Raw genomic sequence first — 11,357 nt, 5'->3', positions numbered from 1 at the left:
AGCGATACGACCTGGCCGTGATCGTTGGAAAGTCGTTGTGTGGTCGCTGGGGAGCTGTCACACAGCTCTCCAGCGACCAACGATGCCGAAGGCCCCGGGTAACCAGGGTAAACATCGGGTTACTAAGCGCAGGGCCGCGCTTAGTAACCCGATGTTTACCCTGGTTACCAGCGTAAAAGTAAAAAAAAAAAAAACCGTACATACTCACATTCCGGTGTCCTTCAGGTCCCTTGCCGTCTGCTTCCCGCTCTGACTGAGTGCCGCCGTAAAGTGAAAGCAGATCACAGCGGTGACGTCGCCGCTGTGATCTGCTCTCACTTTCCGGCCGGCAGTCAGTCAGAGCGGGAAGCAGACTGCAAGGGACCTGAAGGACACCGGAATGTGAGTATGTACGTTTTTTTTTTTTTTACTTTTACGCTGGTAACCACGGTAAACATCGGGTTACTAAGCGCGGCCCTGCGCTTAGTAACCCGATGTTTACCCTGGTTACAAGCGAACGCATCGCTGGATCGCTGTCACACACAACGATCCAGCGATGACCGGGAGATCCAGCGACGAAAGAAAGTTTCAAACGATCTGCTACGACGTACGATTCTCAGCAGGGTCCCTGATCGCTGCTGCGTGTCAGACACAGCGATATCGTATGGATATCGCTGGAACGTCACGGATCGTACCGTCGTAGCGACAAAAGTGCCACTGTGAGACGGTACCCTAAGCCCGCAAGGGCAGGGTCCTCGCCCCTCTGTATCAGTCTGTAATTGTTTGTTTGATTACTGTAAGTGATATCTGTAACTTGTATGAAACCCATTCTCATGTACAGCACCATGGAATCAATGGTGCTATATAAATAAATAATAATAATAATAATATACAAGAATATAACTTTTATAATACTGCTCCTATGTGCAAGAATATAACTACTACAATGCTGTTCCCTATATACAAGAATATAACTACTATAATACTACGTTCTATGTACAAGAATATAACTACTTTAATACTGCCTCTAATATACAAGAATATAACTGCAGCACCCCAGAGTCCTGGTCGTTGCAGTAATGTCGCTCTGCCACTAAGGGGAGCGATGTTACGTCTGATTGTACTAAAAGAGTTCACCTGACCAGGTATCACAGTCACACACTACACTTCACACTCCAACCACCAGGGGGAGCAAAGGGTTCTATTTATTAGGCCACTCCTCACACTTGGGTAAAACTGGGGGTTGGATGGGAAGTTAGAAGAGAACACTACTGGGTGAGACCCAAGAAAGACCTGTCAGGCAGACAGGGAGAGAAGGAGGAACATCTGAGCTGCAGACAGAGGTCCCTGTCAGGGGTGGGATCCTGGCAGAGACTGAGTGAGAGATAGAACGTTACGGAGCTGCGCCTGCACCTCATTGCGGCAGCATCTTAAGAAAGGACAAGAAGCGGAGTATATTGTGGAGAAGTGAGAAACGAGATCACAGCACAAGGAGATAACACCGGGAGGAGTTCTGCCTTAAGATCGGCAACATCCTTCTGAGGCGCATAGCCGGTGGGCGGAACACCGAGGGAGTAATAGGCTCTACGCATTACTTCAAACTATGGCAGGACAGGTAATTCCAAGTTGGCTGCCCAACCTTTAACCTAATGAAGACAACGGAGGCAAATTGTGGGAGAGGGGCGTCTCTAGGGTCCCTATAAAATAGCTCCAGGCCTACCCCGTCATACGGGTCGTCCTATCCATATCATCTGGGGGACGTAGAAAGAGAATATCAGAAACATACACGACAGTTGTGAGGACTATCCCGTGGTACTCAGCAGGGAGGTACTACAACACACAGGCGCAAGTAGGAAGGCTACTGATTTCCACCTGCAAAGGGAACTCTAGATGTGCCTTCGGACTGGCCGGATTCAGCCAGCCCTGTTAGCAGTGCTCTGGATTCTGGATGCTGAAGTCTACAGTAAAAGGTAAAGAGACTGCAACCCTGTGTCCTCGTTATTTACTGCGACCTACACCATCATCATCTACCTTACTGGGAAGCCCTGGGTACATACTTCACCTGTGGGAAGGTATACCATCTAGCTGCCATAACATCACCCCAGCGGACCCCTCAGCAGCTTCGGTCATCCTGACCGAATACCACAGGTGGCGTCATGAACACTTGACAAACTACACCTTTAATTGGGCGCCCCTTAGCAGGGCCACGGACCGGGTCGGGCCACCGTGACATCCCCAGAACCAAGACAGAGGGACCCGGTACCGAGTACCTCACTGCCCTGCGCCTGGGGGCGATCCAACTTTGGCGTCACAAACAGGATCTACTTAAGCCTGAAAATCAGGTCATGTGTGCCTAAGAACTGTGTCAGAACTGTATTGGAACTGTGATTTATTGCAAAGACTGTGTATTGCCACTTGCCGCCAAAAAATTCCCGCCAAAACTGCCGCCATCACAGCGCCACGAGGAGCGCAGGAGAAGACGAAGGGCGTGGAGTTGTGGGCGTGAACAAACTGAGAAGCGCGAAGAACAATGGCCGCCCAGTCTAAATATTTCTGTATCCTGAGGACGTGTCCGCCAGCAGCTGAGATCCGCCTCCTAATTCTCTATGGTGGGCGGAGACCGAAGAAACAAAACTATGACTCAGAAGGAATGGAGCTGGCGACCAGAGGGGACCTCCGAAAAAGAATGGCCCCACACAGACCCCCGTCACTGGAGGACTACTCCAACATGCCACCGCTGGAGAGCCTGGACCCGTAGGAGCTGCCTAGGAGGAGTCTGCTGCCTATGCCATCACCAGCCCTGGCGCCTTCCTCGGAGGAGTGGAGTGGCGCCGAAAGGGTCGCCGCAAGCGCAGGTACCCGGTGCTGTGGCGTCTCGGGAGTCCGCTTCCCTTCCTCACCTGCCTCGTTCACCGCCGAGACCGCAGGAGCCCCGGCGTCTTCAGCGCCCGACCCCAGGCCACCGGGGGGACCTGACCTCGGACCATTCCCCTGGGGAGAGTACCGGAACCACCTGATCACCGAGTATCAGCGGGAAGTGGAGCGGGAGGCTCGAGGCGAGATGCTGGGAGGCTCCTTGCCGAAGTGGGGTGTCGTAATTGTGTAACAACCCCAGAGAGGAAAAGGGTTCGTGCAGGAGATCGGTGTTGTGAATTCTGCTCTTGGGTTCCCTCCGGTGGTTGTGGTGGTAATAAAGTTGTCCCTGGGTTGCAATCCTGGGCAGGTGTCCCTGCTGATTGCAGCTCTGACTGGGCTATTTAGGCTTGCAGGATTCATTAGTCCTTGCCAGTTGTCCATTGTTCTTGGAGGTTATGCATCTCTGTCTGGTTCCTCCTGCCCTGCTGCCAAATCAGCCAAGATAAGTGTCTGGTTTTGTTTCAGTAGCACACATGCTGTGTGCTTTACAATTCAGTGCTATTCATTGTTTTTTCTTGTCCAGCTTAGACTGTGTTTGGATATTTTCAGTCAAGTTGGATTCTCAGGAGATGCAGATATACATTCCATGTCTTTAGTTAGATGGTGGAATTTTTGTATTATCTGCTGTGGATATTTTTAGGGTTTTAATACTGACCGCTTAGTATTCTGTCCTATCCTTTCCTGTGTCGAGGTGTCTAGGATGTGTTAGGTACACCCCACGGCTACTTCTAGTTGCGGTGTCAGTTTAGGGTTTGCGGTCAGTACAGGTTCCACCTACTCCTGAGAAAGTCTCATGCGGCTCCAAGGTCACCGGATCATAACAGTACAACTGGCCAACAATGAGTTAAATGCATCTCAGAAGAAGGGAAGAAAGGTGTTGAGCCATTTTTTTTTCTGTAGCCTGCTTTGTCTCTTCTTCCCTCTTTTTCTCTGGGTGGCTGAGGAGTCTTGTGCTAGCATGGATGTTCAGGGATTAGCTTCTCGTGTGGACCAGCTTGCTGCTAGGGTACAGGATATTTCTGATTATATTGTTCAGACTCCAGTTTTGGAGCCTAGGATTCCTACTCCTGATTTGTTTTTTGGGGATAGGTCAAAATTTTTGAGTTTTAAAAACAACTGTAAACTGTTTTTTGCTCTGAGACCTCGATCCTCTGGTGATTCCATTCAGCAGGTTAAAATTGTCATCTCCCTGCTGCGTGGCGATCCTCAGAATTGGGCATTTTCCCTGGAATTTGGGAATCCGGCCTTGCTTAATGTAGACGCCTTTTTTCAGGCTTTAGGATTATTATATGATGAACCAAATTCGGTGGATCAAGCGGAGAAGACCTTGTTGGCCCTGGTTCAGGGTCAAGAAGCGGCAGAATTGTATTGTCAGAAATTTAGAAAATGGTCTGTGTTGACTAAATGGAATGATGATGCTTTGGCGGCAATTTTCAGAAAGGGTCTTTCTGAATCCGTCAAAGATGTTATGGTGGGGTTTCCCACGCCTTTTGGTCTGAGTGATTCTATGTCTCTGGCCATTCAGATTGATCAGCGCTTGTGGGAGCGCAGAACTGTGCGCGCTGTGGCGTTGTCCTCAGAGCAAATGCCTGAGCCAATGCAGTGTGATAGGATTCTGTCTAGAACGGAACAACAAGGATTCAGACGTCAGAATAGGTTGTGATTTTATTGTGGCGATGCTTCTCATGTCATTTCAGTCTGCCCTAAGCGTACAGAGAGGATCGCTAGTTCATTTACCATCAGTACTGTACAACCTAAATTTCTGTTATCTGTGTCCATGGTATGCTCATTGTGGATTCAGGCGCCGCCTTGAACTTAATGGACTTTGAGTTTGCCAGGCGTTGTGGTTTTCCCTTGCAGTCTTTACAGAACCCTATTCCTTTAAGGGGCATTGATGCTACACCTTTGGCTAAAAATAAGCCCCAGTTCTGGACACAGGTGACCATGTGCATGGCGCCAGCCCATCAGGAAGTTTGTCGATTTCTGGTGTTGCATAATTTGCATGATGCTATCGTGCTGGGTTTTCCGCGGTTGCAGGTACATAATCCTGTGTTGGATTTGAAGTCTATGTCTGTGATTAGTTGGGGATGTCAGGGGGTTCATAATGACGTTCCTTTGATGTCAATCTCCTCTTCTTCCTCTTCTGAAATTCCAGAGTTTTTGTCTGATTTTCAGGATGTATTCGATGAGCCCAAGTCCAGTTCCCCTCTACCGCATAGGGACTGTGATTGTGCGATTGACTTGATTCCAGGCTGTAAGTTTCCTAAGGGCCGACTTTTCAACCTGTCTGTGCCTGAATATACCGCCATGCGGAGTTATGTTAAGGAGTCTTTGGAGAAAGGGCCTATTCGGCCATCTTCTTCACCGTTGGGAGCGGGTTTTTTTTTGTTGCTAAGAAGGATGGCTCCTTGAGACCCTGTATTGATTATCGCCTCTTGAATAAGATCACTGTCAAGTTCCAATACCCTTTACCTCTGCTTTCCGATTTGGTTGCTAGGATTAAGGGGGCTAGTTGGTTTATGAAGATTGACCTTCGGGGGGCATATAATCTTGTTCGTATTAAGCAGGGTGATGAATGGAAAACTGCGTTTAATACGCCCAAAGGCCATTTTGAATACCTTGTGATGCCATTCGGTCTCTCTAATGCTCCATCTGTTTTCCAGTCCTTCATGCACGATATCTTCCGGAATTATCTTGATAAATTCATGATTGTATATTTGGATGACATTTTAATTTTTTCCGATGATTGGGAGTCTCATGTGGAACAGGTCAGGATGGTATTTCAGATCCTTCGTGATAATGCCTTGTTTGTGAAGGGGTCTAAGTGTCTCTTTGGAGTGCAGAAGGTTTCTTTTTTGGGCTTCATTTTTTCTCCCTCATCTATAGAGATGGATCCGGTTAAGGTTCAGGCCATTCATGATTGGATTCAACCCACATCCGTGAAGAGCCTTCAGAAATTTTTGGGCTTTGCTAATTTTTATCGCCGTTTCATTGCTAACTTCTCCAGTGTGGTTAAACCCTTGACCGATTTGACGAAGAAAGGCGCTGATGTGACGAATTGGTCCTCTGCGGCTGTCTCTGCCTTTCAGGAGCTTAAACGCCGATTTACTTCTGCCCCAGTGTTGCGTTAACCGGATGTTTCTCTTCCGTTTCAGGTTGAGGTTGACGCTTCTGAGATTGGGGCAGGGGCCGTTTTGTCTCAGAGGGATCCTGTTGGTTCCTTGATGAAACCGTGTGCCTTCTTCTCCCGTAAGTTATCGCCTGCTGAACGTAATTATGATGTTGGCAATCGGCAGTTGATGGCTATGAAGTGGGCGTTTGAGGAGTGGTGACATTGGCTTGAGGGAGCTAAGCACCGTATTGTGGTCTTGACTGATCATAAAAATCTGATTTACCTCGAGTCTGCCAGAAGGTTGAATCCTAGACAGGCTCGATGGTCCTTGTTTTTTTCCCGTTTTGATTTTGTGGTCTCGTATCTTCCGGGTTCTAAGAATATTAAGGCTGATGCCCTCTCTAGGAGTTTTTTGCCCGATTCTCCTGAGGTCCTTGAACCGGTCGGCATTCTGAAAGAAGGGGTGGTCCTTTCTGCCATTTCCCCTGATTTACGACGGGTTCTTCAGGAATTTCAGGCTGACAAACCTGACCGCTGTCCAGTGGGGAAACTGTTTGTTCCTGATAGATGGACTAGTAGAGTGATTTCTGAGGTTCATTGTTCTGTGTTGGCTGGCCATCCTGGTATTTTTGGTACCAGAGATTTGGTTGATAGGTCCTTTTGGTGGCCTTCTTTGTCACGTGATGTGCGTTCTTTTGTGCAGTCCTGTGGGACTTGTGCGCGGGCCAAGCCTTGTTGTTCCCGTGCTAGCGGGTTGCTTTTGCCTTTGCCGGTCCCTGAGAGGCCCTGGACGCATATTTCTATGGATTTCATTTCTGATCTTCCGGTTTCCCAGAGGATGTCTGTTATCTGGGTTGTTTGTGACCGGTTCTCTAAGATGGTTCATTTGGTGCCTTTGCCTAAATTGCCTTCCTCTTCTGATTTGGTTCCGTTGTTTTTTCAGCATGTGGTTCGTTTGCATGGTATTCCGGAGAATATTGTGTCCGGCAGAGGTTCCCAGTTTGTTTCTAGGTTTTGGTGGGCCTTTTGTGCTAGGCTGGGCATTGATTTGTCTTTTTCTTCCGCATTTCATCCTCAGACTAATGGCCAGACCGAGCGAACTAATCAGACCTTGGAAACTTATTTGAGATGCTTTGTGTCTGCTGATCAGGATGATTGGATGGCTTTCTTGCCATTGGCCGAGTTTGCCCTTAATAATCGGGCTAGTTCGGCTACCTTGGTTTCGCCGTTCTTTTGTAATTTTGGTTTTCATCCTCGTTTTTCTTCGGGGCAGGTTGAGCCTTCAGACTGTCCTGGTGTGGATTCTGTGGTTGACAAGTTGCAGCAGATTTGGGCTCATGTGGTGGACAAATTGGTCTCAGGAGGAGGCTCAACATTTTGCTAACCGTCGTCGGTGTGTTGGTTCTCGGCTTCGGGTTGGGGATCTGGTTTGGTTGTCTTCCCGTCATGTTCCTATGAAGGTTTCTTCCCCTAAGATTAAGCCTCGGTTTATTGGTCCTTATAGGATTTCTGAGATTATTAATCCGGTGTCTTTTCGATTGGCCCTTCCGGCCTCTTTTTCTATCCATAATGTCTTCCATAGATCTTTATTGCGGAAATATGTGGTGCCCGTTGTTCCCTCTGTTGATCCTCCGGCCCCTGTGTTGGTTGATGGGGAGTTGGAGTATGTGGTTGAGAAAATTTTGGATTCTCGCTTTTCGAGGCGGAGGCTTCAGTACTTTGTCAAATGGAAGGGTTATGGTCAGGAGGATAATTCTTGGGTTTTTGCCTCTGATGTCCATGCTGCTGATTTGGTCCGTGCCTTTCATCTGGCTCGTCCTGATCGGCCTGGGGGCTCTGGTGAGGGTTCGGTGACCCCTCCTCAAGGGGGGGGTACTGTTGTGAATTCTGCTCTTGGGTTCCCTCCGGTGGTTGCTGGTGGTAATACAGTTGTCCCTGGGTTGCAATCCTGGGCAGGTGTCCCTGCTGATTGCAGCTCTGACTGGGCTATTTAGGCTTGCAGGATTCATTAGTCCTTGCCAGTTGTCCATTGTTCTTGGAGGTTATGCATCTCTGTCTGGTTCCTCCTGCCCTGCTGCCAAATCAGCCAAGATAAGTGTCTGGTTTTGTTTCAGTAGCACACATGCTGTGTGCTTTACAATTCAGTGCTATTCATTGTTTTTTCTTGTCCAGCTTAGACTGTGTTTGGATATTTTCAGTCAAGTTGGATTCTCAGGAGATGCAGATATACATTCCATGTCTTTAGTTAGATGGTGGAATTTTTGTATTATCTGCTGTGGATATTTTTAGGGTTTTAATACTGACCGCTTAGTATTCTGTCCTATCCTTTCCTATTTAGATAGCTTGGCCTCTTTTGCTAAATCCTGATTTCTGCCTGCGTGTGTCTTTCCTCTAATACTCACAGTCAATATTTGTGGGGGGGGCTGCCTATCCTTTGGGGTTCTGCTCTGAGGCAAGATAGAATAGATAGAATTCCCATTTCCATCTATAGGGGTATTTAGTCCTCCGGCTGTGTCGAGGTGTCTAGGATGTGTTAGGTACACCCCACGGCTACTTCTAGTTGTGTCAGTTTAGGGTTTGCGGTCAGTACAGGTTACACCTACTCCTGAGAAAGTCTCATGCGGCTCCAAGGTCACCAGATCATAACAGATCGGGTCATCGGTGAGAGTCCACATCACCTGGGAGGAGGTGGAGTACTGCCTGAGTGGAGACGGTGCGGATCCCATCCTGAAACCCGGAGATGCTGTAAACTACCGCCGATACCAGAGATCGAACGGCTGGTGGGCCCGGGATATACAGCGATGCACAACTCTCCTGGCAGTATCCAGAACCATCGGAGAAGAGCTAGCCGCTGACGCGGCTGCAGCAGCCTCTGCCGCCGCTGGCATCATCCATCGGACCACCCAGACCTTTATTGCCGCGCACGACCAGGTCGTGCAGAAAGAACAGACTCATGGAGTGCACAAGGCGTCGGGAGTGGACTTGGAATCAAGTCTTCCCAAGCCACAGAGGGCTACCTGTCAGGTAAAACCCTGGTGGAGGCCTCCAGATTTATAAAGTAAACCTCGGAACCCCGAACCATGTAAATAGTTAACTGTTTGTTTCCATGTTTTTGCTGCTTTAAACCCGTCTAGGGTTAATTCTTAAAGGGATCCCTTTGTTGACCCGGGATCCTGTTATGGTCTGGTGATGTAGGAGCGACATGCGACTAGCTCTGGGCAGGTGGTAACTATACAGACCGCAGTTCCTGATCTTAACACAGACACTAGCAGTAGCCGTGGGATGTTCCTGTCACTCCCTGGACACCTCGTCACAGCCGGAGAACTAGCTACCCCTAAAGGTAGAAACAGGAAAGCTATCTTGCCTCAGAGAAAATCCCCAAAGGATAGGACAGCCCCCCACAAATAATGACTGTGAGAGGAGAAGGAAATGACATACGTAGTATGAAACAAGATTTAGCAAAGGAGGCCACTTCTAGCTAGATAGAATTAGTACAGGACAGAACACTGTGCGGTCAGTAATAAAAACTAGAAAAAGTCCACCGCAGAGAAATGCAAAAATCTCCACACCTGACTAAAGGTGTGGAGGGCAAACTCTGCTGCCCAGGGCTTCAAGCTTAGCTAAATAGGTTCATACTGATAAGCTGGACAAATGAGCAAAAACATAGAAAGTGCTGAACAACCAAGTCCACAACAAGTGAACTGCAAAAGGACAAGCAAGGACTTGGCTTTGCTGAACTGGTCAGAGTGTCAGGGAAATCCACAGAGCCGTGACTCCAGGCTGGAACAATTGACAACTGGCATTGAATGAGGGAACAGGCCAGACTAATATAGCAGAGCCAGCAAGACGATCAGTGAAAACAGCTGCTGATGCTAAATCCCAGAAGCAGCCATACCGCTCAAAACCACAGGAGGGAGCCCAAGAACAGAATTAACAAAAATGCCACTTACAACCACCGGAGGGAGCCCAAGAGCGGAATTCACAACAGTACCCCCCCCCCCCCCCCTTGAGGAGGGGTCACCCAACCCTCACCAGAGCCCCCAGGCCGATCAGGACGAGCCAAATGAAAAGCACGAACCAAATCGGCGGCATGGACATCGGAGGCAACCACCCAACAATTATCCTCTTGGCCATAACCCTTCCACTTGACAAGATACTGAAGCCTCCGCCTCGAAAAACGAGAATCCAAAATTTTCTCAACCACATATTCCAACTCCCCCTCAACCAACACCGGGGCAGGAGGATCAACAGATGGAACAACGGGTACCACATATCTCCGCAACAAAGATCTATGGAAAACATTGTGGATGGCAAAAGAGGCTGGAAGGGCCAAACGAAAAGACACTGGATTGATAATCTCAGAAATGTTATAAGTAGTGTTGAGCATTCCGATACCGCAAGTATCGGGTATCGGCCAATATTTGCTGTATCGGAATTCCGATACCGGTATTCCGATACTTTTGTGGTATCGGGTATCGGTATCGAAACAACATTAATGTGTAAAATAAAGAATTTAAAAAAAAATATTGCTATACTCACCTCTCCGACGCAGCCTGCACCTTACCGAGGGAACCGGCAGCGTTGTTTGCTTAAAATTCGCGCTTTGACTTCCTTACGCGAAGTCCCGGCTTGTGATTGATCGCGCGCCGCCCATGTGGCCGGGACGCAACCAATCACAGCAAGCCGTGACGTAATTTCAGGTCCTTCAGGATTTTAAAATTACGTTCCGGCGTTGTGATTGGTTGCGTCGCGGTCACATGGGCGACGCAACCAATCACAAGCCGTGACGTCACGGGAGGCAGGAGACGCGCGCATTTTAAAACTTGTGACTCAGCAGCGATCTCGCTAGCGATCTCGCTATGTGAGACGGGGCCTTTAGGGAACTTACAGCCAGGAATCAAGTCAATAGCACAATCACAGTCCCTATGTGGAGGAAGGGAATTGGACTTGGGCTCATCGAATACATCCTGGAAATCTGACAAAAATTCAGGAACATCAGAAGAGGGGGAAGAGGAAATTGACATCAAAGGAACGTCACTATGTACCCCTTGACAACCCCAACTAGTCACAGACATCGATTTCCAATCCAGCACAGGATTGTGCACCTGTAACCATGGAAAACCCAGTACAACAACATCATGTAAATTATGCAATACCAGAAAACGGCAATCTTCCTGATGTGCTGGAGCCATGCACATAGTCAGCTGAGTCCAATACTGAGGTTTATTCTTGGCCAACGGTGTAGCATCAATGCCCCTCAAGGGAATAGGACTCTGCAAAGGCTGCAAAGAAAAGCCACAGCGCCTGGCGAATTCTAAGTCCATTAAATTCAGAGCAGCGCCTGAATCCA

The sequence above is a fragment of the Ranitomeya variabilis genome, chromosome 1 (assembly GCF_051348905.1).
Source record: "Ranitomeya variabilis isolate aRanVar5 chromosome 1, aRanVar5.hap1, whole genome shotgun sequence".
Classification (NCBI taxonomy): domain Eukaryota; kingdom Metazoa; phylum Chordata; class Amphibia; order Anura; family Dendrobatidae; genus Ranitomeya; species Ranitomeya variabilis.
The sequence above is the reverse complement of the archived record's forward strand: the minus strand, read 5'-3'. Positions refer to the sequence as shown.